Source organism: Pinus tabuliformis, chromosome 9, assembly GCF_031772625.1.
Source record: "Pinus tabuliformis cultivar Carrire ecotype Pingquan chromosome 9, CPIR1, whole genome shotgun sequence".
Lineage (NCBI taxonomy): Eukaryota > Viridiplantae > Streptophyta > Pinopsida > Pinales > Pinaceae > Pinus > Pinus tabuliformis.
Genome location: NC_142307.1, coordinates 1207063967 through 1207070369, shown reverse-complemented (window position 1 = coordinate 1207070369; position 6403 = coordinate 1207063967).

Below are 6403 nucleotides of genomic sequence, written 5' to 3'. Positions count from 1 at the left end.
CTCAACGTCTTGAGTTAATATGGATGATAGACTTCTTTTTGTTGAATTGATGGAAGGAAATTGAGATCGAATTGGGGAAGACAGTAAAGATCACGAAATGAGGAATGAGCCACCTCTTGAAGATGTTGTCGAATCGTAAAATAAAGGCTTGGAGAAGTTAAAGATATTTTTTTCTTTTAAACTTTGAGATATAAAATGTGTTCATTACCAAGTCCTTCCATAGATAGAAGTTAAAGATAATTTTTTCCCTTGAACCTTAAGATATAAAATGTGTTCATTTTCATATCCTTCCATTGATAAATTTGTCTCTACCCCTGAAAAATTAACTTTGCACATCAACTGCTGGAAATAGCATCAAATATTGTATCACCCTGCAAACTGTTATTTTAATTATCATAAAACATTTTGACAACTAGAATATAAAAATTTTGACAACTAGAATATTGCACTTGCACACCCATTAACCATATAACAACAAAAACAGTTCAATACTTCCTCCCAATATGTGAAAACTTGTTTGCTCTGAGTGATCGAGACAAGCACTTGGCATTCGACAAAAAGAAAAAAGTTGAATAGTGAGCACCATTGGAGTAAAAAATGATACTCTACTCACTCTATTAACCTTGATCCATCTATATCTATGACAAATATTTTCTCTCTTTTCAGAGATTTCTATTTTGTAAAAAAAAAAATTAAGAGTCTCCTTAAATTACCTTGGGCTATCACATAAAATATTGTGCCTCAGTCCAATGTCCTTTCCCTTTTGTATCCATAATGAGGCAAGTTAGCCCTTTAAGGGGATAGAGAAGGTTATCAGAAGAAGCATCCAACAACATCCTTAGGTTTAGGAGGAAAAAATTGGTCGAAATCCTCTCTATGTTATTTGGCCTACTTGTGGTTGCTACACTCATTTTTGTGTTAGTGGGGATCCTCATTTTTGGCAACAAGAAGGGCACTAGATCCAGCAATGGCAGTGCCAATGTTGTAGGAGGTTCGATTTTGCCTTCAATTTTTTCTAAAAATCAACATGACCTATGGTGAGACATTGTATCCTCAACTATGTATATCAATGCTGGTCACTTACCCTGGTGTGTAACAAGTGCAGGAACCCATGGATCTTTCTCACATTACACTTAATGTGACCATGGATCGAGTTGAGAAACTATACCAGACCCTGTCTCTAAACATGAGAGCCCATAATTGGAACAAAAAGGACCCAAAAAGGGTTTCCTATGAAGATTATGTGGAACTTCTTCAAGATACCCTATATCTGTTCAATGCTGCAATAGGAAAGATGAGGAAAATTTTCATGAATCCCAAATCATCCATGGCCAACATAAGAGATGTAAACACTTGGCTCAATGCAACTCTGACAAACTAGGACACATACTAGGATGGCTTCTACAAGTTAATTATTCCAGCAAGAGGGAACTTTAGTGTTAATTTCAAGAACCAAATTGAAGAAAAATCAATAAAGTTATATGAATTGGTTAGCAATTCTCTGGAAATGTTCCATATTTCTTTCGGGAGCTCTGCAATTAATGGTCACCATGGTCATAGCCATCAGACAAAGACTAATTTTTTTACAGTAGTGCAACCTCCCATGCAAAATAGGAGAAGGTTCATGGTAGAGGAAAATGCAGAGTAGATGAATATTTATGGTATAGATAAAGAATTCTATGAACATTTCGACTTAATTGATCAAGATAGCATCTAGGAATTTCCTCGGTGGTTATCGCCCAAAGTTCGTCGGCTCCCACAAGTTCCCACTCCAACCCTCAACACAAATGTGTTTGTTGCCAAGGATGGGAGTGACAAGTATATGAGCATGGAATTACCAAACCTCTAGTAATAAATCAACCCCTTAGATTCAAGGCGAAGTAAATGAAAAACAAGAATTGTTATGGCCATGAAGCCATTATTTGGGCAACTCATGCATTCATAATATCAAACTTGCCATGCACCAACACGTTTCTGAATGAAAACGAACAATTTAAGAGCTGAAAATTTAAATGTGAAACACAAATGAAGAGAGGATTCTTTAAGAGGTTTACCCCACTCATTTAAATTTGAATAAGAATGTTCTGAACCCCAATGCTAACAAATCTCTTTTTTTCTTTGGTTCATAAACATTAAACGATTTTATGCTTCTCTGCACCGTCTTTGTCATTCTAGGGTTTCTTCCTCATGATTCAAACCCATCAACAACAATGTTGAGACAAACATTAAGAACAAGAATGGTCACCGTAGCAGCAAACAACACATATGAATCATAACAACAAGAAAATACGTGGTAGCTTCGACACTTCAACATGGAAATTGCATAAGTCTAGGGTGTCTTCCTCTTGATTCAGACACATCAACAATAACATTGAATTCTAGAGAAGAAAGCTCATGGCATGAGTTGCAAACACAAATCTAATCACATTGCCTGCTCGTTGAGGCAATATCCATCAAGAAGCCATTCAACTCATTACACACCCTAACTATTAGTTTTCTCTTAACTATTAAATATTAATCTGACGGCCTAAAAAGATTCAATCATCTATCATTTCATCCAATGGTGCATACTTGTGCACACAGGTAGCCTTGGGAGTTGTTCTCAAAGGGGAATGCCTTACGACGCAAATATTAACTCAAGTTAGAAATAATCTTTTAAATATTTTGTCATATTCCAAAGGCTATTGTTGAGAACCATATTAAAGTTTCTTTTAATATAGCAAAAAAGTTTGCAAGAAGAGAAAAATTTTAATAAGGTGGTTGAGAGTTAAATGGAATTTATATAGATGGATAAATAAAGAATCAATATAGATCCATCTTAATCCCAAATCCATCATGGAAACGAAAGATTGATCCTTATTGATACATACATGATAAATTAGGAGTTTAAACATATCTTCACTAAAACATTTTAATAAGTTGATTATGAATAAAGTATATGTGCTTTGGTTAAATTTACTTTGATCCATTTTGATAATATTTTAATAGAAATAATCTAATTCTAAATATAGATCTTGTAAATATTTTTGAAACATTTAATAGAAATTTTACAATACTATAGATATCATTTAAAATATCTCACATTTTGAAATCAAATATACTAGGATTATTTTATTTATTTTAAAAAAATTACTATTGCTATTATTACTATCAATAACTAATTTAATATTTAAAATATGTATTTTCTCTAATAAAGTTATAATATACATATTTAAATTTGCATAACAAACAAAATAAAACTCCATAAACATTCAAATTAAATTATTATTAGTAATTATTTTTTACATTACTATATATTTAATGAAAACTGAATATAAATATATAACATTTATTACTATATAATTAATATAAGAAGCCACAACAATTATATGATAAAAGAATATCTCCTATTATAATCCTATAAATATCATTTAAAATATGTCACCTTAAAAAAAAATATGGTAAGATTATTTTATTTATTTAAAATAAATTATTATTTTTATTTTTATTATGTTTAGCTATTTTTAATAATTAAATTATGTGTTTTATTTATTTAAATTATAATTTTACAAGAGAATATAATATATGTATTATAATTTATCTAAAAAATAAAATAAAACTCCAAAAACCTTCCAATAAAATTATTATTAGTAATTAACTTTTACATTACTATATATTTTAATTTTAATAAAATTTTATTATAAATATATAACATTTATTAGTATATAATTAATATAAGAACCAAGTAAATTTAAAAGATAAATAATATATCCTAATAATTAAAATCTGATTATATCTTTCTTGAAGTATGACAGACCTAGAAATAAAGTATATGTGTTTTGGCTATTTTTTTTTTCCATTCAGTATAACAATATTTTAATAAAAACGATCCAATTCTAAGTGTAGCACTTATAAATATATTTATATTTATATTTTTTTCAACTATTTCAATACAATATTGTTCAAACATAATAAAAATTTATTAATTCTAATTTTGAATATATTATTTAAGTAACATTATATGTTATATAATTTTAATTTACTTTATTATAATAATTTTATCTTAACTATTAATTTTATATATATAATATTTTAAATTTTCAAAATAAAAAAATTAAAAAAAAATTTGATATATATAAATATATATAATTTAATACTATATTTATCTAAAGTATAAGATCAACTATGATTAATAGTCAGTTGAAGTGGTTTATGTTAAGTATATAATTATGAATTTTTTTTTAATTATATTTAGGTTTTATAAATTTTTTAACAAATTACTCTTCAGAAAATACAAACATTGTTAATTTTCCGAAAGAAGTAGGAATACGCTGCCTTGAAATCACCTATCCTCACAAGTTTATATATATGAAATGAGTTGATAATGGAAATTTTTGAAATTGATTTATATATATAAAATAAGGTGATAAAGTAATAATAAAAATTATTATTATAAGAAAAACATAAAAAAAAAATATAGTGTCACAAAAACATTTGTTTTAAATATATAAATTTTACATAATTTACATCTACACAACATTTATCCTTTCCTTATAAACAATCATATGGAAAAGTAAAATTTTATAGTATACATTTAAAAACAATCTCACTTAATCCATGTATTCTCCTTCCATCACTCATTTTCTTACATTCATTACGTCTCATCTTTAATTTTTTCATCTTATAATCTTATGCAATACACATATTTCCTGGTAACTAATTTTATGTATGGGATTTTGGTATAAAAAAAAAAAAAATTGAAAATAGGTCGAGGGGGATCAGGTGTTTTCTGAGTGTATTTATGTATGAGAAATTTAGTACAGTACAAAATATAAAGTTGAAATTATGCCATTCAAGTTTCGAAACAAATAAGTACTTAATGTTTACATGATGGTTCCCATTTATATTAACTCTAGATTAAGAACTTAAAACATTCTTTTTAAATTAGAAAAACTAGAGAGGTTTCGTAACCTTAAAATATTTAATCTACATGATAAATTAATAGTTATAATAAATTTAAGTTACTTTTGTATGGGTAAGAAATTACACATCATTAAAATGTTTTAATTATAATAATTTTAATTTCTTTATTAAATTTTAATTTCTACATAACGACCTCCTATGTTACTACAATTTTTTTAATTTTCCATAAAATAAGTCTATATGGTACAGTAAATTATTGCATATTTATCGTTGGATTTCAACCACAAGAACAAGAACATTCAACTTGGAAGAACTTTCAGTGCTTATATGACATGTAACCTATATGTATTCTTCATTGGTTTTAAATTGCAAGAGCATTTAGTGAATGCTCGGAGAGAAATCTTATATTGCAAGTGAATTTATTTATATTCTTAATTGTTCCTCAACTACAAGAGAATTTAGTGAATCTGATGGTTTCGCTCTGTTGGCTTTGGTCACAGATGATATTGGGTGATTAAGGTTCCTAGAAACCCGTGGGTTCGACGGTAGTGGGGTTGAAGTAATTGCATATTTTTCCACAAAATAAGTCTATATGGTACACTAAATTATTCCATATTTATCGTTGGATTTCAACCACAGGAACATTCAAGTAGGAAGAACTTTCAGTGCTTATATGGCATGTTAACCTATATGTATTATTCATTGTTTTTCAATTGCAAGAGCATTTAGCGAATGCTTGGAGAGAAATCTTATATTGCATGCGAATTTATTTATATTCTCAATTGTTTCACAACTGCAAGAGAATTTAGTGAATCTGATGGTTTCGCTCTGTTGGCTTTGATCACAGTTGATATTGGGTGATTAAGGTTTCTAGAACCCCGTGGGTCCGGCAGTAGTGGGGTTGGAGTAATTTCATATTTTTCCATAAAATAGTCTATATGGTACACTAAATTATTTCATATTTATCGTTGGATTTCAACAACAGGAAGATTCAACTCAGAAGAACTTTCAGTGCTTATATGGCATGTTAACCTATATGTATTATTCATTGTTTTTCAATTGCAAGAGCATTTAGTGAATGCTCGGAGAGAAATCTTATATTATATGTGAATTTATTTATATTCTTAATTGTTTCTCAACTGCAAGAGAATGTAGTGAATTTAATGGTTTTTCTCTGTTGGCTTTGGTCACAGTTGATATTGGGTGATTAAGGTTGCTAGAACCCCATGGGTGCTGCAGTAGTGGGGTTGGAGTAATTTCATATTTACACTTCAGTAAAATCCGAACAAAGTTATTAAACTACAACATCTTGATTATGATGGGTAGTCAGCTTTGGATTGATAAATAATTTTACTTTTAGATTTCATAAATAAAAATGATATTAAAATAATATAAATAATAAAAAATATTCTAAATTTAAAATTTTATTGTAAATTATGCTTTGACGACAGGGTTAGGATTGATGTCTCTCATTTTTGGATCTACTTTGTTATTTGATGAT